The following is a 23,268-nucleotide window of genomic DNA, read 5'->3' as shown; positions in this document are numbered from 1 at the left end:
CGCCTCAAGACGGGCGAATTAAGATATAGAATATTAACGTATGTCAGGAATAAATGACTGCCACAGAGGCGCCTAATCTGTTTTTCTAATATGACCACAAGCAGAGAGTTAGTGGAATTAGGACGACAGCTGCTGTGGGTTTTTTTTTTTTCCCTCCCCTCCCTCTGTCTCTCTCTCTCCTCCTCCTCCTCCTCAGCGCTCCACACACCGATAGAAACGGTGCCCTTCACTCTATTTCTCTTCATCTTCCTCCATTCTGCGCCTTTTCCGCAGGCTGTTCTGCCAGAACTGGCTGTCGCTGGCGTCACACCTTACTGCTTTTAAAGATTGCTCCGCAGAGAGCTGGGGAAAATGGCAATTTTGTGTTGATGCAGGCTGGCAGCAGTTGGGAGCAGGGGAAAGTGAAGAAAAGTTGGAACCTGTGCCAAGTTTTCCCTCGGGAGAGATGCGGGGGGGGGGGGGGGGGGGGGGGAGGAGGGGGGGGGGGGGGGGGGGGTGGGGGGAGGGCCANGGATGGGGGTTAGCAGTGGGGTGGGGGGCCAGGGCGGGGGGGGGGCAGGAGGGGGGGGGGGGGAAGCAGGGGGCGCGGACGGCGGGGGGGGGGGGGGGGGGGGGGGGGGGGGGGGGGGGAGGAGGAGAAGAAGAGAGAGACACACACACACTGAGAGGACACACACACACATACGCACAAGACACAGATGATGGCTTATGTATGTTAGAAGCCCATGAATTTAGAAGCCCTTTTGAAATCTACCACCACGACTCTAAGCATGTGCCAACGCAAGACATGGAGCTGTATGTTGCAGTGTGTGTGTGTGTGTGTGTGTGTGTGTGTATGTTCCTTTTTTTTTTTTGGATAGCAGTAGAATGCAGTATGCAAATGAGATGGTTATTACCGCAATGTTCGTCAAGCTGAGCTGAGAAGACATTAATAGCCTGATGAATATGCATGTGAATTTGTTAATTAAGTTAATTATTCTGCTGAAAATGCATTCGTCTTCCAAGGACATTTTCCCAATGATTTTTACATGCTTCAGTCATTAGTCATGCTATATTTTATCAGGGAAATGAGTTTGCTTAAGTTGTAAAGAAAAAGAAAAGAAGGTAAAAAAAAAAGGGGAGGGGAAATGAAAAGACAAAAAGAAAGAATAAAAGTTGAGAAATGCAGAATTTATTACCAGAAAAAAAAAGTTTGGAGAAGTCTTTGCGATTTGGAAACAAACCCAGAATTTCTTGCGGGGGGTGGCTTAGGGTAAATTCTACTTTGCCATTTTCCTCTCTCTCTTTTCTTTTTTCTTTTTTTTTTTTTTTTTTGATGACAAACTTTTTTTTTTCCGGTGCCAAATTTCCAACACATTAATTAATTGTTGTAGCCAATTAACTGTAGTTGTGCAAATGAGTTTAGCACTAATTACCATGCAGCGCTTGTAATCACATAAAAAACTTGCTGAGAGAGAGCGAGAGAGAAGGGGAAAGACAGAAAGAAAAAGAAAGAAAGGAAGAAGAGAAGTGATGCATTTAAAGGCCCAGTGCCTCGATTCCACCCCACGCCCCTCCACAGGGGCAGAGCTGAGGGGAGTGGAGTCGTAGGGGGAGAGTCCTGGATGGATGAGTAACAGCGGAGAACGCGCACGAGCTGCCTTTTGTCTCCTAAACGCTGGTGGGATTTTAAGACTACGACTCCAACTCCAGCCGCGATGATTAAATCAAGTCATCTCCGCTTTACATAATATTTCTGCCGTTCCTTTAATTCCACCGCTCGGCAAGGAATTAAAGCAAGTAGCCCCCGATGGAAACGGCGATAAGCAGCCTGGTTGCAGACCTCTTTTTCATAGAATTGAGGAGATTTGTATCCTTCCCTTTGCTCCCCCACTCCCGCCCCGGCCAACAGAGGCTGGGCGAGGTAGTTTTGCTAGTTTCGAAGTGAATTTAGCACCTGGGAAAGTTGACAACGCCAGGGGATTATGGGATGACCTGGGCGGTGGCTGTGCAGGCTTCCAGCTCATACGCACACTCCGAGCCTCGGCTCAAATTCAGAGCCACCATTGCCATGGGAATTTGGTCTCCAAGGCCTGTTAAAACCCTTCAGCTGAAACTCACCTGCCTTGCTCTTACGTGTATTACAGTAGCACCTAGAGGTCCCCAGCTAAGATCAGGTCTCATTGTGCTGGATGTGGCACGGAGGAGACGGCCGTCCCTGCCCCAGAGAGCTTCCCATCGAAATAGGCAAAGGAAAGAGGATTCTACCCAATTGGCAGATGGGGAAACTGAGGCTTGAAGAGATGGAGTTTGTGCCGGAGACAGGAATTCTGCCCCAGAAACCCAGTTTCCTACAGGCCAGGCCAGCACCTTACCCACAAGCCCATACAGCCGGGTCACCAAACAGGCATGGGACCATAGCCACGTTGGGTTGCTGTTGACCTGAGTCATAACCAAGAGATGAGAGACTCCGTACCCCACTCCTCCTAGCCTGCCCATCTTTTCTTTCTTTGCCCTATAAACAATAGCAATGCTGAAGCTCCATCTCCTCCCATCTATTGGCAGAGCATGACATAGTCCGAGCTCCTAAGAGCTTACAGGGTAAAGGCCCAACCCAACTCCCAGCCAGACAGCGGGCCCCAAGGTGGGCAAGACACAAATGCCAGAGCGGTTATCACAGACAACCCTTTGAGTCAGCGAGGGTGTGGGGCCCGGTGGGTCAGAGCAGGAAGACAGAGCTGTAGGGGGCTCGTGGTCGAAGGCTGGGAGAGGGAGGCCAAAGGAGCAGCAAGGCAAAGAACAGAAGAGCGAAGGGAGTGAGAGCCAGTGATTTTGATATTCCGGTTACAGTTGTGCCCCCGCCTCAGGCTGGTGGTAACATGATGGCACCACGTGCTGTTTGCAGCGGGTACAACCTATCGGCATCAGCTGCACCCAGGAGAGGGTTTCTCAGGCAGAGTGACTCAGGGAGGGATCAAGCTTGACCAGCCATAGGCTCATTGTCTAAGAACTGCACCACAACTGGCAATAAGCATTTTGCCAAGATCTAACTCCTTTACATTCAGATAAACACAACACCGGACTCATGGCCAAGCAAAGCATCCGGCCATTTGGAGCCCACAACTCACAGAGAGGCCACACCTTCCTCTTCAGCGATGGAATCGGCTCACCATCACCACAACTTCCATTCTAGGAGCAGAGGAGGAAACTCAAGGCCTAATCCTCCCACTCGATAAATCTAGGGGCTCCTTGTCACTTGGGGGACCCTTGAAAAAAAAAAAATCACAAGCCAGCAGAGGCAACCAGGAAGTGCAGAAGGGCACGGACATTTAAGAGACCACTTACGAAACACCTCCCCACCACACACCTGAATGCACACCCAAAACATTCGCCAAAACTTTTTTGAACCTCCCACATGGTCCAGGCTGGGACTGAGGTCCCAGGCTGGTTATTGGCTCTAAATCAGTTGTACTGCTGTCCACAATTCCTATTTCCTATCAGGAAAACCCAATGGTCTTTGATTTCTGCTGGCACAGGGTGGCATGAGGGGCAGTTACAACCGTCACGAGCTTGGTCTCAGCCTCTGTGCCAGGGAGCTATTTCTGTCTCAAGCACTTGCTAGTCTCCAAACGCTGATGCTTCCTCTAGCAGTAGATTCTAGAAGCCTCGTTGACCCAAGCACAAACTCACCTCTCCACCCGGTGGAGCTGTTTCATGTCCTGCTTTGTTGGGATTGTCTGGGGGTAAACTCAACCGCGATCCACTTTGCAGAAGTCCCCACAACTGGAGTGAGCGCCAAACCCATGGGGGGAGCAGAACCAAACAGTCACGTGACCTGCATCAATAGGGGTGTGAGGGCAGATTTGCTCAAGATGTGCATTAAGGGATACAAAGCCAAACAGCTCAGATACACACTGTGTGTGTGTGTGTGTCTGTGTGTGAAAAATGCTGCAGCTGCACCCATCCCATCAGAAAGAGCTTTGGTTTTAGCTCCTCTCCTTATTACCCTAATGCTTTTCATGCACCCAAGCAACTGAGTTGCCTCTGGCAGGTGGGGGACTGGGAGAGGAGAGACAATGCGTGGACTGTGAGACTTCCTGGGCAAGTCACTTAATTGCCCCGTGCCTCAGTTTCCCCAGCTGTAAAATGGGGGTGAGGATCCGTTCATGCTAGCAAAGGAGAGCTTAGCATTCACATCCGGGCTGCTTTCCACAGGTGCTGAGCGCAGGCAGCTCCTCTCACAGGAATGCTCTAGACACGCGGAACGTCTGAACACACATGAGTAGCTGGCTATCAGACGAGGTGCCAGGGGTTGGCGCTCAACAGTACTTAGCATCATTCCTGGGGTTTGTCTAGCTAAGAACCGATTGTGAGACGCAAACGGCTTTCCACGGAGCTCTTCCCAGCGCCCGTTGACATGAGCCATGCCCACTGACCCCAGCCAGCCACGGGCAGGGCCGTCTGGATTCCAGCTCCCTCATCCCCCCAAAGATCTGGCCCCATCAGACCAACCAGGGCAGGAGCACAAGTGTGTAGGTCACAGGCCAGTAGAGTGCAGCGCTGCACACAAGCCATTGCACAGAGCAGCGATGGAATCGGCCTCACAAGTGAAATCAGTTGGTTGGTCTGCGCTTAGTCCAAAGTCTGCACCACGGAAGAACCACCAGAGGACTGGAAGTGGCCTCAAGAGACGGTCCAGAAAAAGGGGACGCTACAGGCCTAGAGGCAATGGCAAATCTGTACGGGGGGGGGGGAGCCCCAGATTGTATCCGAAGGGGGGGGCTGTAGGTCAGGAATGAAGAGTCCTGGCAGAGCTGTGAGGCCCCAGAACTGGAAGAGCAATGGGGCTGCATGCTAGGACATTTCAACCCGCTCTTCAGCCAACGTTTTCCTGAGTGCAATTTTGCCCTGTCCTGGGGGAGAATCTCCAGCCCCACACGCCTGCCTGCTCTGGGCTGGATTTCTCAGATCGATATAAACAGCAGGTCGCCTGTTATTACCGGTATCCTGGCATTACAGAGAGGAGCCGGCCGAGGTCAGGGCCCCATGGTGCCAGGCACGGCACAGACAACTGACAATCTGCATAGAGAAGGAAAGGACCATTGGCTCCCTTTTACAGATGAGGAACCAGGGATAGAAAGATTAAGAGAGTTGCTCAGGGTCACGCAAGGAGCCTGTGGCAGAACAGGGATGAGAACCAGGATCTGCCAAGTCGCCACCCGGTGCCTTTAACCACACAGCAGCTCCTTCTGAGTGTATCATTTTATTTCAACAAGCCATCTTTAAACCTTTCCCAGCCTCCCCCACCCTCCTCAGACACAGGCTCCAATCTGACCCAGTTGGCAGGCAACGTCATAGCCGGTGTGAATGAGTTCGTTGGGACTCAGCCCAGTTTCTCACAGATGGGAGTTGATGTCACAAGAAACCAGGATCGCAACTGGCACCTCTTGGTTTCAGCAGAGGACTCAAGGACCGAACAGACCATGGAGATGGAGCTCGCCTTCCACAGCTTGCCCCACGTGGCAGTGCCACCAGGCTGGCGCCCCTAGGCATCACGGGACAGGGGCACTCGACTGATATTGCCATGCAGAATTCACAGCAGGCCCCATCCCCCTTTCCAATCTGCGCCCAGCTGGGAAAACCAGGGGGAAAACACCCTCCTGGCCCAAACGCAGGGGTAGCAGCCAGTTCTCTGCACACAGTTGTTGCTGGGATACCCATATGTCTAGAGAAGATACCCTGGTGGGGGGCAGGGTGTCCAGCCTGGCCTATTTCATGTAGTCTCTTTCCAGAAAGATGCACTTCAAAGGTGACCTGCAAAGAGGAAATGAATTGGCTTCCGCTCTTTTTCTATGTGGTTCGGAGAGGTGAAGAAAAAAAGCCTGACAAGTGTTTTTTCCTCCGCTCCTTCCTCCCTAGAAATCTCAGGGATGTCACCGCTGATCTTCCCTGGTTTTGCAGGAGAGCTGCTTGGAGGACACCAGGATCGGGGCCTGGAGCTTTTTCAACCCTTCGTCGAAGGGGTGCGGAATCCTTCCTGAAGAGCTCTTTCTCCCAAGGGTTCCCCCCAAAAGTCTGAATAAACATCACTTCCCTTCTCACACTGGCTTTGCTTCCTTGGTATTCACAACACCGTCTCTCTACAGGTTCTCCTGTCGTCCACGGAGTCTCCCAGGGGAACGAGATCAGAGGCGCTGCTGTGAAAAGCAAACAGAATAAAAACACTTAATTATATTATATATTACGCACACACAGGGTGCTGCCCAACACCCCCGCTCCCACACACACACACACACACACACACGAGCTAGATTTTTATGATGTCATCAATGACTGTGGTCTCTGAGCCGTTGTAGTCACATACAGACACACTTGACTATGTAAGCTTTTATAAGGTCACCCATCACCGTGGTATCTGCTGCATTAGCGAATCAGTATAAAGAACCTGTATAGGAGCTTGGGGGTAAACTTTCTCTTAGCCAATCAGAAGTCACTAGCTTCTCATTCCAAGTGTGCATTATCCATTTGTGAGTTGCTCCTTCAGACCAATCAGATCAAGGGAAAAGCACATTGCCTCCTGCAGCCATGCCCCAAACTTTCTAGCCAACTGATTTGAGCCTGCTACTGACATACTTTGGTCCCCGGCTACTGGAGTGGCGGGCGGCGGGCGTGCAACCGGAAGTGCGCCCATTGGCGGCCAATCAATCCAGCTTTTGCAAATTGCAAGCAATGGAAAGCAGTGGCCTGATGGACTCAAGAGAGGATGTACCATTTTGAAGATTTAAAAAAACCCCAACGAAACGGAACCATCTGGCATTAAATATACAGTGACGTCTTGTAAGGTTTGCCGAAATCTGAACGGTCACAATGTTTTCCAGCACATTCCCAGTAGGGCTGGAATAATAAATGATCATAATACTCTGAATGCTTTGGCCTCTTTGACTGGAGAATCTTAAGGGACACACATTAATTATTCAAGGTAGAACAGTGTTATCCCCCCATTGTATAGATGGGGAAACTGAGTCACGGGGGGCGAGAACCAGGAATCAGTCCCAACAACCTCAGTTAGAACAGGAAACGGAGAGCCGAGACTCTTGCATTCTATTCCCAGTTCTGGGAGGGGAGTGTCACCTACTGGACAGAGTACGGTGGGGCTGGGAGCTGTTAAACTACACTTTCCTACCAGGCGCGGAAACAGAACCCAGAAGTTTTGGCTCCTAGATAACTCCTCTAACCACTAGACCACCTGTCTCATTACATAGCTATACATTAGCAAGCCACCCACATACATGCACGTGTAGGGCCCGATCCTGCAGTCATTACTTCAAAGGGAGGTTTATTTTGCACCAAGACTCTGAGCACCTCGTGCTGGATAAACACAGAGAGAGTCCGGAGGAATTCAGAATCCATCCTACCTATTGAGTAAAGACGAGCAGGTCTGGTGGGCGATAGAGCGATATGTACATCAACCATGAACGAGTGGGCTTCATGCAGGAACTGGGGGAGAGTCTCTGGCCTGTGGTAGGCAGGAGGTCAGACTAGATGTTCAGAATGGCCTAGGAATCCACACACACACACACACACACACACACACACACCAGTGCAGTCGCCTCTCAGCCTGGCTCTGCTAGCAGTATCTGCAATCCCTCTATAGAGCCCAATCAATTGCATTCAGATGAGGGGCTCCCAACCACTGTTAACCAGACAGCCTCAGAGCTGGGTTCTCTCTCCTGCCAAGGTTCATTCACGCCATCAAGTTTTCACCTTGTGGGCCGGTTGCCTCAGTTTCTCTTAACTCCACCGGGATTCCTCGCTTTCCCGCCAGCCGTCCGGATGGGAGAGGGTTAAAGGGACAGGATGGGTAAGCTATAAATTTCGCATCAGAGAGTGGGGAGAGCGGCGCTGTGGGGGGAAGCTGGGAAAAAGCCAGTGGGCTGTCTCTAGGTAACAATAAACACGGCGAGCAAGGAGCAGCTGTTACAGTGACTCTCTCTGCATCACAATGCTGAAATAACGCTAATAAACCACACGCGCGCACATGCACACACGCGCCAGTTCATGGGGGGCGGGGAAAGAGGGTCGCACCCGGGGCCCGGGTGGCCTAGACCACAGGCCTGGGGACAGTGAGTTGAGTTTTGCTATCCAGAGAGGGGGCTGGTGATTAGCATGAGCTGTGCCCCAGCTCTGGAGGGGGGGAAGGGGAATGGAGAACAAGTCATAGCGAAAAATACTGCCAAGAGAGGATGGAGGCCCCGATCCGGTATGCTACAGAGCCGGAAGTCAGCGATGTCTCGGGGAGTTGGGGGGGGGGGTCTGTTTATCTGGTACCTGCCCACTTGGTTCTACTCACAAGACCAAGACGCTAAGTTTAGACGTAACAGCCCCCAGTTAGTCCCATGCTTGGATGTATAGGTGCTTATAGGTACACGCTTAGATGTATAGGTAGCTATTGGTCCATGCTTAGATGTATGGATGCCTATAGATACACGCTTAGATGCCTAGGGGCTTATAGGTACATCATGAGATTTAAATCTAGGAGCAGCCGTTGGCATTGCCGAGTTCACTGCAACTGCTCCTGTGTGTGCCGCGTTACCAACTCACCATTTTTTCAAGTCTTACAACATTTGGTGTTTCTCGAGGTCCCTTCCAGCCCAAATCCCGTTGCTAAATGGGACAGGAGCTAAAAGAAACAAAGGCCACGTCTTTTGCAAATGTAACTAGCGCTTTGTGGGCTGCATCCTGAGACACCTTTAAATGGGGCTAGTTTCCAAAGGGCGGGTACTCAGCACTTTCTGAACGCCAGGCCCTATGGAGGTGCTTCTGGTACCCCCAAATCACCAGCCTAAGATCCACGGGGTGGGTTTCATGGGGGTGCGAGGGGACGAGTTGATGTTTTAAAGGAAGAAAATGGGGTGGGGGGAGGGAAATGTGGTGAACCTAAAAGGACAATATTGGGGTCATGGACCTGGGGCAGATCCCACCATCCTCCAGCACTAAAGCTTTGGGGAGACTGCGCACTACCCCATAGAACCCAGCCCAGGTTTTCCAGCCTGGGAGTTTATCTAGGGCTGGATGGATTCTTAGACAATGCAGACAGGATCAGAAAGCTCCTGGTCTGTGCTCCTCACTGTGGAGACTTGGGGCTCTGATTGAAGGATCACCGTGGTAACGTAAGAGTTGGCACCCACAATTCTGTGATTGCAAAGCACCCACACTATGGCTTAATCGTGGACTCAGAAATGGCCGATGGAGCCCACTTCCATGCTTGACTCAAGGGTGGTGACGACCCTGTGACCACACTTTGGTGGCCTCTGGGTGTGGCTGACACTAGCCCTGTGGGCACAGAACAAAACAACAGCTGCACTTGACCGTAAGAACGGCCATACTGCATCAGACCAAAGGTCCAGCTAGCCCAGTGTCCTGTCTTCTGACAGTGGCCAATGCCAGGTGCCCCAGAGGGGATGAACAGAACAGGGAATCCCCAAGTGATCCATCCCCTGTCGCCCATTCCTAGCTTCTGGCCACCAGAGGCTAAGGACGCTTCAGAGCATTGTTTTGCATGCCTGCCCATCCTGGCTAATAGCCATTGATGGACCTATCCTCCAGGAACATATCTAGTTCTTTGTTATAATCTTGGCCTTCACAACATCCTCTGGCAAGGAGTTCCACAATTGACTGTGCATTGTGTGAAGAAATACTTCCTTTTGTTTTAAACCTGATGCCTATTAATTTCATTTGGTGACCCCTAGTTCCTGTGTTATGAGAAGGAGTAAATAACACTTCCTTATCTACTTTCTCCACACCAGTCATGATTTTATAGACCTCAATCTTATCCCTCCTCAGTCGTCTCTTTTCCAAGCTGAAAAGTCCCAGTCTTATTAATCTCTCCTCAGACGGAAGCTGTTCCATACGCCTAATCATTTTGTTGCCCTTTTCTGAACCTTTTCCAATTCCAATCTATATTTTTTGAGATGGGGCGACCAGATCTGCACGCAGTATTCGAGGTGTGGGCGTACCACGGATTTATATAGAGGCAACATGATATTTTCTGTCTTATTATCTCTCTTTCTTAATGATTCCCAACATTCTGTTCGCTTTTTTGACAGCCGCTGCACATTGAGCGGATGTTTTCAGAGAACTCTCCACAATGACTCCAAGATCTCTTTCTTGAGTGGTAACATAACATGATGGGGTCTAAATTCGCTATGTATAGTTGGGATTATGTTTTCCAGCGTGCGTTACCTTGCATTTACCAGCATTGAATTTCATCTGCCATTTTGTTGCCCAGTTTTAAAGCCACCTTTAGAGGCCAGGCAAAGACAATGACTGACCTTCTCAGGCCTAGGTGGTGGCAGCTCAGGGTTAAGGTTAGGTACGTTCTAAGAGGCCGTGCCCACACGTGGCTTACAGCATTGCTTTCTCTGCTCGGTGGCTTTGCTTTGTAGGGCTGACAATCTTGCACCCTGGCTACCAATGGCGAAAGGGAAATGCAAGCGGCTTTGCTTTGCTGTCAGAAGCCAGGCAGGCACATTCTTGGGAGTAAGAGCGTGGGGAGGCTCTTTGAGCCCCAAATATAACAATGCAGCTGCTCTACCTAATTAACAGGCCCTGGAGTGTCTAATTCCAGTAGCTTGTGGGACACGGATCTGGCAAGAAAAATATTCCCTGAAGATCTGGGATACAGGAGGAAAAATCCAAGCCACATTGGAATTTCAGAGGCAATACTGCCCGTATCCACTGGGCCCGATATCTTCACTGGTCTGATGTGACTCTGTCCCTGTCGTAAAAAAAACAAAAAACAACCACCAACAACCTGCCTGGCAAACTGGACGCCTGGAAGGCAAATAACAAACCCAGACCTGCACCCCCTGGCCCCAGGGCCCAGTTCCTTGGCTCCCGGGAATCTGGAACGCAGCCAAGAGGCCTCCGCGTGCACCCTGTGTTACAGCAAATGGGGAGGGGAGTCTGTGAGCTCGATCCTGCCTTTGCAGGCTGGGCCGGTCTCGGAAGCTGGCTTGGGCATGCCCGCTGCTTTCTTGGCACTGTCTGCTGGCGAGGGAGGTATTTAGCTAGAGACGGCAGTGGTGCTTTTTGATGCCGGCATGCCCAGCCCGGAAGGGGAGCCGCGGATGCTGCCCCCAGGATCTTAGCCACAGAGATAGTGGCTCTATCGGTCTAGTCCAACGTCGCCCCCTTTCCATTCAGATCAGGAAGCAACTGATGCCAGTCAAGTCTATTGCAATGCGATTCCATCTCCCCGCCTGTCCCTTTATTTCCTCTGTCCCTGTTCTCTTCTGTCATTCTCACAAGAGCAATGCTGCCAAGACGCAAGGGGGGTATACAGAGACTGTATCCAGGCATGATGCAAAGACACATCCACACCCCAACCCTTCAGGGAGCTAGGAAGCCATGTAAACAAGCACGTGGGAGAGCACACGGGCCCCGTGTACATGGAGAGGCACTGTCTGGCACGAGGTCTGGGTTTTCAATTCCCATCATGCCACCGAACGAGGGGGAATTCTGAGTAACATCCGGCCTAGGGAGCTTCTGAGCTGAGAGCAGCATCGAACATGCAAGCAGCAAGGGAACGTCCCGGGTGGAAGATTCCTGTTGTTCCAGCAAAGGATGGAAAGTAAAGATTCCGGAGATGATCAGGGCCGTTTGCTCTCATAGATGGACTTTCGTCCATAGACTGGCAAGGGTTTTGTCCCGCCCTGCCAGCTGAATGCATTTGATTGGTGGGTCAACTCATGGCGCCCACAGGAAAGGAGACGTGGCCATGGATGCCCAGTTAGTCCCAGGAACCGAGAGTGACCAGGGAAATTAGACTAAACATAGAACTTTACCAATTTGGAGGAGATGCGCCAAGCAATGGAGGCCAGGTAAGAAGGGATGGATGGATGGGTGTGCATAGGGCTGGGTAGATAGATCGACAGCTTCACGCCACACTTCCTCTAGCAACTCAGGCGTTGCCAGAGTGGACCAGAGCCGAGGGCCATCCAGTCCAAGGTCCCGTCTCTGACAGCGCCAGCACCAGTTGCTTCAGAAGGTGCAAGGAACCCATGAGTGGCCAGCTATGGGATAGCCTGCCTGGGGGGTGGGTCTCTGTCTTAGTCCCCACGCGTTAGAGCTTGGCTTAGCCCGCACTCCCAGGCTCTTGCTAGGAAGAGCTGTGTGTGTCCAGCTGGCGGGGAGAAGATCAGCAGGGCCTGGCCTGGGAAGCAGGGGCCCTGGGTTCTAGCACTGACGTGCCGGTGCCCTCGGGCAAGTCATTTTGTGCCACTGTTGCCCTTCCCTCCCGTCTTCTGGGGCAGGACGCATCTCTCACTCCGAGCCTGTGCGGCACCCGGCCCAGCAGCGCCTCTCCATGCTCCCGCCAGGCAATCCTGGGCGTGGGGGGCGCTTTGCCTCCCGCTCTGGGCTTGGCAGCACGTGCCAGCCCACCTGGCGCTGCCATGCCACCGACAACTGCGCGGGGCGCCGGCCCGGGAGAGAAGAGCGAGATCCTACCGGTAGTGAAGCCGGGCCTGGCGCGGGGCCTCCCAGGCGCCTGGGAGGCAGACGCTAACCCCCCTTCGGCAGGCAGCGCGCTCATGCCGGCGGCTGCACTTTGCATTCCAGCGCAGACGGCGGCCGTGCAGCAAACCCGGAAAAAAAAAATCCCCCAAATGACACTAAATATTAATGGCTGCCCTACATTAGGCAGCCTGCACCTGACTCGAGCGAGCCGGGAGAGCCGAATGCCTTCCCCACCCCTTCCACTCTGCAGGGCAGCTGCCCTCACGCATGGCCCAGGAGACAGCCTTCCCTTCCCTGCCAGCAGGACGCCCCCCACCCCACCCCCGACTGGGACACGCCAGAAGGTTGGGGGGGGGGGGAGCTGGTGCAGCCGACCAGGAAGCTTGTGCACCAGCTGTGCTCCCCTTTCCAGAGGTTTCCAGCCCCCCCCACACACACACACTCCTCCCAGGCATCGGTGTGCATGGGAACCAGGGAGGGGACGAAATAAACAAAGCAAAGGAGGGGGGCTGGGTGTAAATGGGGGCAGGGAGGGAGTATTTCTGGGTGCCGGGGGAGCGGTGGGCTTTGGGGTAGCAGCACTGACCTGGGGGTCTCAGCAGAAGGTTGGGGAGCAGAGCTGATGAGAATCCAGCTGAGTGAAGGGAGGCATTGGATGGGATCCAGGCCACAGAGGGAACCCGCCCAATGGAGGAGCCATCGGCCTCCCAGCCGGGAAAGGCAACAGCTCCTGGGCCGGGGAGTCGCATGGGAAAAGACCTACCAGCCGCTGAGTCCAGCCCAGCCAGTCCCAGGCCCAGCCAACCTGGGCAACCGACGCTCGCAGAGTGCCAGGGCCAGCTCGGGGGCGCAAGGCTCCCGGCCACGGGCATTGTTGCAATGCTTAGTGTAGACTCTTAGCACAGGAAGGGCCCGTGGTTCCTCATCCTCCAGGTCTCGCTGCGAGGAGGAAGCGGTCACGGGAAATTCCCGTTTGTCGCCCTGGCTTGAAAAGCGTCTCGTTCCCTGTCACCCGCTGGGCAGTGCCTTCCTGCCCCGCAGTGGGATCATCCATCCCCACCTCGTTCTGGGAACTTACCCCCCGCTCGGGGCCCTGAGTGCAGGCTCAGCTGGGGGGGGTCGAGCACCACAACAGCGCTCTTGGGTTTGCCACGCCGGACCCAGGCCAGCTCCGCCCTGCACCCACTGGTGCCCACAGATCATCCAGGGACAGCCCGTGGAAATGGGGGCAGTTCACGATCAGCTGCTAAAAGTGATCCAAAAGCCCCTGCTCCCAGCAGCAGGGCTGGGCTTTTTGGGACACCCAGAATGCACTGGGGCAGCACAAGGCCCTGCTGTATGTGCCCACGAGCTGATGGCTTCCAATCCCACCAGTGCTGCTGGATGGATGCTCCAAGCTGCCCTAAGCCAGTGGGTTTCACGGGCCACGTGAGATGGAGTCCAGACACGCTGAGCTCCTGCCCCCGTGACCCAAGGCTGGGTCCTCGCTTCTGTGCTGCTCTTTCCTCAGGCTGTCCCCGTAGCTCCCCGACAGATCCTGGCCCCAGAAAGCCACGGCTGCTCTGGACCTCTGGGGGCAGAGGGAGCTTCTGTGACAGCCTCTGGGCAATGAGGGGTTACCTCCCTGCTGCAGCTTGCTTCCCTGTCGCGTTGGATTTTCTTGCCCTCGCTCCCCAGCAGGGCTACACCCCCAGGAGAAACCCCTTTAAACCTCTTCTGAGCATCCTCCCTCTTGGGTCAAGTTGTTGGCACCACGTGGCGTCTTGCTGCTTGCTCCAGAGCGGCTGTAGGACACCCCTGTCCTGGAGGCACCGAGCCGTGGGTCGCCCACCCCAGCTCTAGAGGAGGCGCTGAGGATCTCCAAAGGCCTGTTGGTTGGTACCGCCAGCGGGCTCCACTTAGGGGTGGGGAAAGTGGACTGGAGGTGGCGTCGCAGCCCAGGCCCGCCCGTCTGTCTGTCCATGCGGAGAGAGAACCATCATGGCTTAAGGGGAAGCAGAAGGCGCTTGGTCTCAGGAAGGCCGGCTCCCGCCTCCGGAATGCCCCAGCGCTGTCCTTGCATTGCGCAGTCAGAGCATCGGCTGCGGGGTGAAGGGAGGAGACGCAGCAGTGAATCCTGAGGTGGTTAGGGGAGACCGGCTCTGGGTCATCCCGCACCTGGCACAGCCATGTCCGCCTGACTGTCCCACAACGCCATACGCAGCCGCTCAAGTGACCCAGAAGTCCCTTCTTTCGGCAACAGGCCTGGCTCTCCACGACTCCCAGAATGCACCGGGGCAGCAAGGGACCCTGGCGTGAACAAGCAGAATGGTTCTAGTCAACACCAGAGGCTCCAACCCCCCATGCAGTGGGAGGGAGGGCAGCGGGCGTCCCACGTGGGCCGTGTGGGTGGGGGGAAGGACAACAGCAAGAGGGCGACAATTAGTAGAAGTTTGCTTAAAAAGAGGCAAACCCGAGAAGAGCCCCAGCTGCCATTGCTGTCTGCACGAGGTACCGTCTCCCACCCGTTCTGTGCCCGCGCTGCGCGAGGGAACAGCGTCTGCCCAAGCCGCTCTCCCCAGCCAAACCACGCAGCCGCCCTTGGAAGGAAACCTGAGGGGTTGGAAGGGACCTGAGGAGGTCATCTAGTCCAAACCCCTGCTCAAAGCAGGACCAACCCCAACTAAATCATCCCAGCCAGGGCTTTGTAAAGCCTGACCTTAAAAACCTCTAAGGAAGGAGATTTCACCACCTCCCTAGGTAACACTAGCAGAACCAAGTACTGATTTTGCCCCAGATCTCTAAGTGGCCCCCTCAAGGATTGAACTCACAACCCTGGGTCAGTTATTCTGACACACAATCTCCGTGGACATCAGGCTGTGGAGCAACCAGGCAGGGCTGCAATGATTTCACCCAGGGGGGTTCAAATCACATCTTCTGGTCAATCCACGTGACTGGGTGTGTAGACCGGGCCGCAGGCAGCGGGCTCTCAACTCGCCGGCAGCTGGCAAATGGGAGCGCAAGGGGCACTGGGGTGGTTTAAATGTCTAGACCTGGAGGAGAGGGACAAGGAGCAGCCCCCTTTGGCTTTCTCAGCCCCAGGGCCAAAGCTGAGGGACTGACCCGTCATCCCAGCCTGCGGAACCAAGCCCCACCCCAGCTGCCTTGGGGGAAGGCACAGCGGAAAGACCACTGAACTAGCGGAGCAAGCACCAGATGGGGACTCAGGGGATCTGGGCTCTTATCCCAGCTCGGCCACTGGGTGGCTAGGTGACCGTGCCTCAGTTTCCTCACCTGGAAAATGGGGATAACGATCCTGCTCTCCTCTGGAAAGCACTCGGAGATCGACTGACAGAAATAAGGTGAACCAGGGAGGATGATTATTGGGTTATTATCTCTTGGGAGTGGCTCCGATACCTCAGTGAGGGGACCCCTTCTCAACAGGGCCAGCCACTGAGACTTTGCAGCACGTGGTTCTCATCTGTGCTGAAGGGTTCTCCTCTTCATAACCCTCTTAGGGCGAACCTGCCCCCTCCCCCAAGCTGGCTAAATGGCAGAGGCTGGAATATTCACTTTCATTTCCCTCTCCCCCCCCCCCCCCCCCCCCCCCGCTACCCCCTTTCCCTCCGCGCTGATCCCCAGCCAAGAGTCCAGAGCTGAAAGTAGCGCGTGATTGATGGCGGTGTTTTCGCGGTAAGCGCACCCTGTAGTCCAATCCTTGTACCTTTCCCAATTCCTCCCTTGTCCCTATTCAGAGATCATGTTGTCTCATGTTGGTCCCAGAGGCATCATTAATTAAAAATACATCCAATTAAATGGCAGGTGAAAATGTGCAATTCCTGGCCCATTCCACCCCTGGTCCCCCTTCCGCCTTGGCGCAGCTGCGCTTTGATTTGAGCGAGAGGAATAGGGGAGGGTTCTCTGAACCTCAGCCAGCAGCGCCCATGCCTGTCTGTTCGGGCGGGTGCGTGTGTGTGTGCGCACACTGATCTCCATGGCTGGTGGATCATCAGCTGTGCTCTGCTGCTCTTCAAGTCGCACGGCTCCTCTTGGCCACTTGGGGTCCCAGGGCCGAAGCTGGGAAGGCTGGGGTGGGCCTCGGGGAGCAGAGCTGGCGGGAGCTACAAGCCAGCGCAAAGTCCTCTGCGGTGCAGAACACCCCAGCCCAAATACTCACTGCGCCCTCCCCCCGAACGGATGGGACAGACAGACAGCGGATAACAGGCCTGGGGAGGAGAGCGTGGTAATGATGTGACAGCTGGGATACGAATGGCTGAATCCGGCAAGACGCTCATTACTGATTGTGCCCACGGACGTGGGGTGGACTCCGTGCCAACTCCCCCCTGCCCTTACCGCTGGGAGAAATGAATCCTAATGGGCGAGCGGAGCCAGGGTGCCCGGCGGGCATTCCCTCTCCAGGCTGGGGAGGGCGGGGGAGACGGGAAACGCCAGAAGGCCAGGCAGGGTGGAGGGGAAGCCAAACAGCAGGGGCAGAGAGGAGGGACACATGGGCTGATAGCAGAGGCCTGACTAGAAGCTGGAAGACAGAGACGGAGGGGGCACAGACACCTACCCAGAGAAGCGGCATGGCCGGTGGAGACACAGGAGACCTGCGCTCTAGCTCCAGCTCTGGCACTGATTTGCTGTGGGACCTTGGGCCAGTCATTCCCTGCTTCCGTGCCTCAGTTTCCCTTCCTCTTTGTCTGCCTTGCTATTTAGACCGTCGGCTCGTTGCGGGCAGGGACACTCTCTTACTCTGTTTGTACAGCGCCTAGCGCCCACGGGCCTAGTCCCAGTTTCAGTTGCTGGGCACTCCGCGGTTACAGAAAACAGCAGCTGGCAAAAGTGGCCAGGTGGCTAAATGACCAGGTGCTTCCTGGCTCGCAGGCTGCTTGTCACTGTGACATCCAAGTGCCCTGCAACCCCTCTGCAGACACGTTAGCCAAGGAAATGACAGGCAGGTAAACGGCCAGCACCAGAAGCCACAGACATGGAGACAGTTGCCAGTGGCCGGGACGCTCTGGTGGCTCGAGCCCTGCGTTAGCCACCAAGCAGGTAGGGGTGGGGGGCAAAGAAGGGACCTGGCCGCTGGACACACCCCACCAGCAGCCAGGACCCATGTACAGCGCCTGGCACCACGCTCGAGGCACAGTAACTGTGAAAGCAGACAGGAGGGGGCCAGTCGATTGGGGCGGGGGGAGGGAAGAAGGCCCCTGCTCCATTTAGCTCCGGGCCAGGAGCAGGCAGAGTAAATGCAAGAGACAGGCCTGGGTGGGAAGGGACGGGAGACAAAGGAGTGATCCGAAAGGGGGCTGAGGTCCTGGGCCAGGAGGCGGTTCAAGGGGGCCGGAGCATTTGGGGCTCGGGAACCCGCTGAGCTTCGCCGGCTTCACTTTAACGCTAATTGGAGATTTTAATCTTCAGTGACTTTCTGCTCGGGGTGCCGGCAGGCGCGCCAGCTGTGCTGCAATTCCACCCGCGCCGGCTTTTTAATCAAGCCGCCTTCGCCGCGAAGGGCTGGGGGAAGGGAGGACGCGGAGCAGGGTCGCTGAGGCCAAGCGGCCCGCTGGCCCCAGCAAGGGAAGCCAGCGCGCCTGCTGCCCCCACCGCACTGGGGGGGCAAACGCCCAAGATCTGAGCTCGGAGATGCCAGGCCAGGGCCAAGCCTGGGAGCTCAAAGGGGGCTGGGCTGGGCAGGTCTCATTCCAGCATCCGGCCTGCACTACGCTCCACCCCACTGCAGCAAACCGCACAAGGACTGAAGGGACCATGGAGCCAGGCTGCCGCCTAACTCCGAGAGGCTGGGTCCCTACAGCTCCGGCCTGGGCTCCAGCAGCAGGGAGATGGGGGAATCTGACATTGCAAATTCAATAAGCAAAGCTCCCTTGGCAGATTCCTAGAGTCTGATCTCCCGCGTAGCATGGGCCAGCGACCCTCCCCCAGGGGTCCCTGCCTCCAGCCCAGATCTCACAGCTGAGCCAGAGCGGAGCTTCTAGAGAGACATCCAGTCCTGCGTGGAAGACTTCAAGTGATGGACAATCCACCACGGTCCTATTGGTTAATTCCCCTCCCTTCAAATTCTGCACCTTATTTCTAGCCTGAATCTCTCTCCGCTCCCGCTGCCAGCCATTGGCTCCTGCTCTGCCAGATTGGAGCCTCCTGCTAGCGGGAATCTTCTCCCTGTCTAGCTAGTTACAGATCAAATCGCCTCTTAATCTCCCGCTAAGCTAAACCGATCAAGCTTCGTAAGTGCAAATCACGCAAAAGGCGGCGAGGGAATAGGACAATCCGGTGGAGGTGGCAATTCGGCCTGGCTCGTACGTGGGTTTTCTACAGCACCTGCTGGCAGAGTCTCGCAAGATGGTGAGATTTAGGCTGAAATTGACGCCGCCGCCGATGGGATTTGCCACCCAGTTCTCCTCTCCGTCTCCCTCGCTCTACCCCACGTCCCTCCCATTCTGGCTCAGGGACGTGACACTTTTCAGCTTGTGGAAGGGTGATGGTCAACCGCAGGGATCGGTACTGGACAGAGGTTTGCAGGCAGCTGTCCCCAAGGCCACCTGGATCTTTCAGGAAGGATGGCCCCGTGGCTAGGTGCTAACCTGGGACTTAGGAAACCCAGGTTCAATTCTCTGCTCTGCCACAAACATACTGTATCATCTTAGGCAAGTCACTTAGTTGCTCAGTGCCTCAGTTTCCCCACCTGTATAGTGGGGATAATAGCAATGCCCTGCCTCCAAGGGGTGCTGCGAGGATAGATACCTTAAGAGAGTGTGTGATGCCCAGCCATTACGGTGATGGGGCCACATAAGGAGCCCAGAGAGACGAGCGGTTTCTTTTTCTCTGAGTGGAAACGGAGGATCAAGCACCACATCTGAGCTGTTCAAATCGTTCTTTGCGATTAACCCTGGATTGGCCCTGCCGGACGGGCACTCAATTGCCAAGCTCCGCTTGGTCCTGCTGAAGCTCCTCACGCAGGCTCCTCCAGCACCGACTCCCCTCTGGGCGGCATCCACATTTAGCTCCCTCGCCGACTTCGATGACCAAAGCAGGAATCAGGAGAGCTCTCCGGGGCCTTTCACACCACAGCCCAGGGCAGCAGGCTCCCAACCCTGCGTGGTGTTGAACCAAGCCCCGGCCATGGGAACCTGCATCGGGTTCCTGTTTTAACGTCCGGGTTGAACAGACAGAACCAGAGCGGGTCAGAAAATAAGGGCAGAAAATTGAATTAATTTTTTTTCAAAAACTTGGCTCTTAGAAATTCCAAAATGTTGAGGCATTTCTAGGAGCCCCTGAGCAACCACTGAAACAGAAGCACGTTTCATTGACATTTTCCGCACGTGGTGGAGGGAAATTTGGGCTCTGTGACCTCTCACCCAGTAGTTCTCAACCTTTCCAGACTACCGTACCCCGTCGAGAGGTGCATTTGTCTTGCGTACCCCAAGTTTCATCTCACTTGCTTACAGAATCAGACATAAAAACACAAAAGGGTCTCAGCCCACTAGTACTGAAAATTGCTGACCTTCTCCTTTCGATCACGGAATTACAAAATAAACTGCAACTCCCCAGGTTGAGAAACACGGATCTAGTATATAGAGCAGTATAAACAAGTCACGGTGTGGATGAAGTTTTAGTTGGCACTGGCTTCGCTAGTGCTTTTCATGTAGCCGGTTGTAAAACTAGGCAAATACCTAGATGAGCCAATGGACCCCCAGAGAACCTCTGCGTACCCCTGGTTGAGAACCACTGCTCTGGCCCGAACACCCTGAACTGGTCATTAAATGAGCAGGCCTGGTGGCTTTTTATCTGTCATTCTTAAGCACTTTTAGGACCCCCCCCCCTGCAGTACCCAGTATCTGAGCATCTCCACAATCTTGTATTTATCCTCACAACACCCCTGGGAGGCAGAGCAGGGCTGTCATCCCCATTGCACAGATGGAGAAACTGAGGCACAGGAAAGCTAAGTGACTTTCCCACAGTCACGGGAGGGCTGTGGCAGAGCCGGAAATTAAACCCAGTTCTCGAGCCCTAGGCTAGTGTCCTAACCACTGCGCCAGCTGTCTCTGAGGATGGCTGTTTTCTCAGCAAGCTAGTTGAGTGAAGTAGGATGAGGTTGCTCTGGACCTAACGCGTGTTCTATGGATCAACGACTGCCAGGAGCAACACGGGAAGAGGGTCTTGACAGTTGAGTGGGAATCCTGCAGGATTTGCACACACAAGGTCTGGGAGTGTGTGTTGGCAGGTGGCAGGTACAATTCAAGATGCCCGAAGCGTTCAGCGCTGATGCGTTTCCGTTTGTCACTCGAAATCACCCAGCCAAGGTTTCACGCAAACAAGTTCCCATTGTTGCTGTCTCCACCTCGTTTCCGGTGCGATGGGTCGGCCACTCTGTACCCCGAGTGGAGGGGTAAGGAAGGGGGGGAAGCTGTGATCAAGTCAGAGAGACGCTGTGGGGAAGCAGGCCAGTTCGCAGGCCCTGGGAGAAGCAGGGATCCTGGGTCCCTCTTGTGAGCAAAAGGGAGGCAGGAGGAGGCAGATGAGTTCAGCCCTGTTGAGGAAGATGTCCGTGCGACACATTGTCCTGTGCATGCTCCACATCTCCCTCTAGTGGCTGGGCCGCTCACGCGTCTGCTACAGCTCCCACCTAGGAGATTTCGGTAACGGTCCATGCTGAAGGTTGCGAGTTCAAATCCTGCCACTCGGCTGCACGAGCACAAAGCCAGTTAACTCCTGCAAAGAGGAGCACGGATAACACATATCTTCTCCGCGCGGAATGGTCCCATGAGCAGAGAGAGCCCAGAAGACCACCAGACTACAGCCATTCACTGCCTATCTTCGGGGCTCATCTGGGCCCCAGCACTGTAGTATCCCAGAGGTGCTAAGTGACACGCTCATGGTTACACAGGGAGTCTGTGGCAGAGCATGAAATTAAACTCAGCTCTCCGGAGTCCTGATCCAGGGCCTTAAGCACAAGGCCAGCTCTCGTTCCTCCTGGCTCGTCCCTACGCTAAGGCCAAGTGCCTTCCCGATCGCCACTGGCAGCCTGGCTCATGCAGGCAACAAGAGCTTTTCTGCCATGCGCTAGATCCTGCACAGAAGCCTCTTTGAGCACTCCCTTCTCCTCCCCGTTCACCAGCCACATTCCCCAGGCGGCCACCACCTTAGCGGCCTCCCTAGTCCCACATGGCTCACGAGAGCCATGGGGCCAAAATTCATCGTGCGCAAGCCAAGCCCATCTCGCCCGGAGGCTGAGCGTGGAACGCCAGGACAAGCGGGGAACGGAAACCCAGGTCCCAAACGGATGGAAGCTTTGACAGCAGGTCGCTCTACCCAAGGCACAGCACGTGGGAGAGGGCTGGGAAAGGGGGTCTCTTGTTAGGATGCACAGCTGCCTAAGAGATTCCAACCCAACCGGCATGTGTGTGGGAAGGGGGTTGGGGGGTTTACTGGTTTGCAGTGCCCTCGTGTGGCCAGAAAAGAGACTGGATCCTCCACAGAGGAACACAGCAGGACAGACATATGCACCAGAGTCCTGAACGTCGTTGGAGGAACAGTATCTTCCATTCTTGAGTTCTGGTCCAAGTAGAAAATAACTTGCAAACTGCTGGAAGCTAGCAGGGCTGGAGAGGGTGACGGGTGACCCATAGAGAGCTAGAGGGGTTGCAAACTAGCGTCTGGGCAAAGGTATTTGAAATCACAAGCCCTGCGCCGTTAAAGCAGCATTCAAAAAGCATGAGTCAGGCCCCAAACTAGCACCAGACCGACTTAAAAAATCGGGAGGTTTTTTTTTTTTTTTTAAAATCACACATTTGGGATTTTTTCTTGGCCTTCTGGTGTCTGAGCCAAGAATTCACGTTTTTGAGATTTCTCTGAACCACGAAGACTAGAAACTTGCTTTGTATTTGAAAGCCGAGATTCGCACCTAAACCAGGGACTCTGGGGCGTTGAGAAAAATTGCAAAGATCACAAGAAGAGCACGAGCATTGGCAACAGTGTTTAAGACCAATTTTCTCCCCCCCCCCAACCCCGTTTGATTCACACACACACACACACACACACACACACACACACACACACTTCTAGCTGATGGGCTCTGTCTCAGAGATAGGTCATGTAGTATACACAGAACACACCCCACAGGATACGGAGGGCGCGTATTGTACATTAAATAGGTTGATATAGATCCTGCGCTCTTGGATTATTCCCTTTCCTGCTCCATTTTTCAACCTGCTCTCCTGAGCCAAACAACTCAACCTACTCACGTCAGCATCTGAGCAGCACTTTGAAACCAGCTGCATCCCGGTGGCTTTGAAATCCTCTGGGTGTTCACCCAGGCCCTGCCGCTGCAGGATCTCACCAGCCGGCACACAGGAAAGCTTTATTTTTGCAAATCCCCCTCCCCTCCCGCCCCCATCGTGAGGCAGGGAACTGTCATTCTCCCCATTTTGCAGGTGGGGGAAACTGAGGCACAAAGGGATGGCGTGACTTGCCCAGTGTCCCACAAGGGAGCATGACAGAGCTGGGGTTTGAATGTTGAGGTCTAGAATCCCAGTCCAGTGACTTATTCACAAGATCAGCTCTAGTCCAGTGTCACCCAAACGATTCTTTATTTTTCCCTGTTTGTTTTTTTTAAGACTCTGCCTGCCACATGATATCAGTTTTAATAAACAGGTTCCAGGCCTAGAACATGCCACCAAGCATTGCAGCCCACTGGATAGAGCACTGGACTGGGAGTCAGGACGCCTGGGTTTTATTTATAGCTCTGCCGCTGACTTCCCGTGCGACCTTGGG

At 54.5% G+C, this 23,268-nt stretch overlaps 1 protein-coding gene across 1 annotated transcript in view; it reads right to left on the bottom strand.

The window, feature by feature from the left end:
* Positions 1 to 5,265: 5,265 nt before the first annotated feature.
* CDK12 (cyclin dependent kinase 12) overlaps positions 5,266 to 23,268 on the bottom strand; it is a 71,040-nt gene continuing 53,037 nt past the window's right edge. Inside the window, exon 15 of the transcript XR_004643784.1 lies at positions 5,266 to 6,176. The gene's annotated coding sequence lies outside the window, so the exon portion shown is untranslated. The remainder of the gene's footprint in view (positions 6,177 to 23,268) is intronic.

Source organism: Trachemys scripta, chromosome 23 (genome assembly GCF_013100865.1).
Source record: "Trachemys scripta elegans isolate TJP31775 chromosome 23, CAS_Tse_1.0, whole genome shotgun sequence".
Lineage (NCBI taxonomy): Eukaryota > Metazoa > Chordata > Testudines > Emydidae > Trachemys > Trachemys scripta.
The sequence above is the reverse complement of the archived record's forward strand: the minus strand, read 5'-3'. Positions and strand labels throughout refer to the sequence as shown.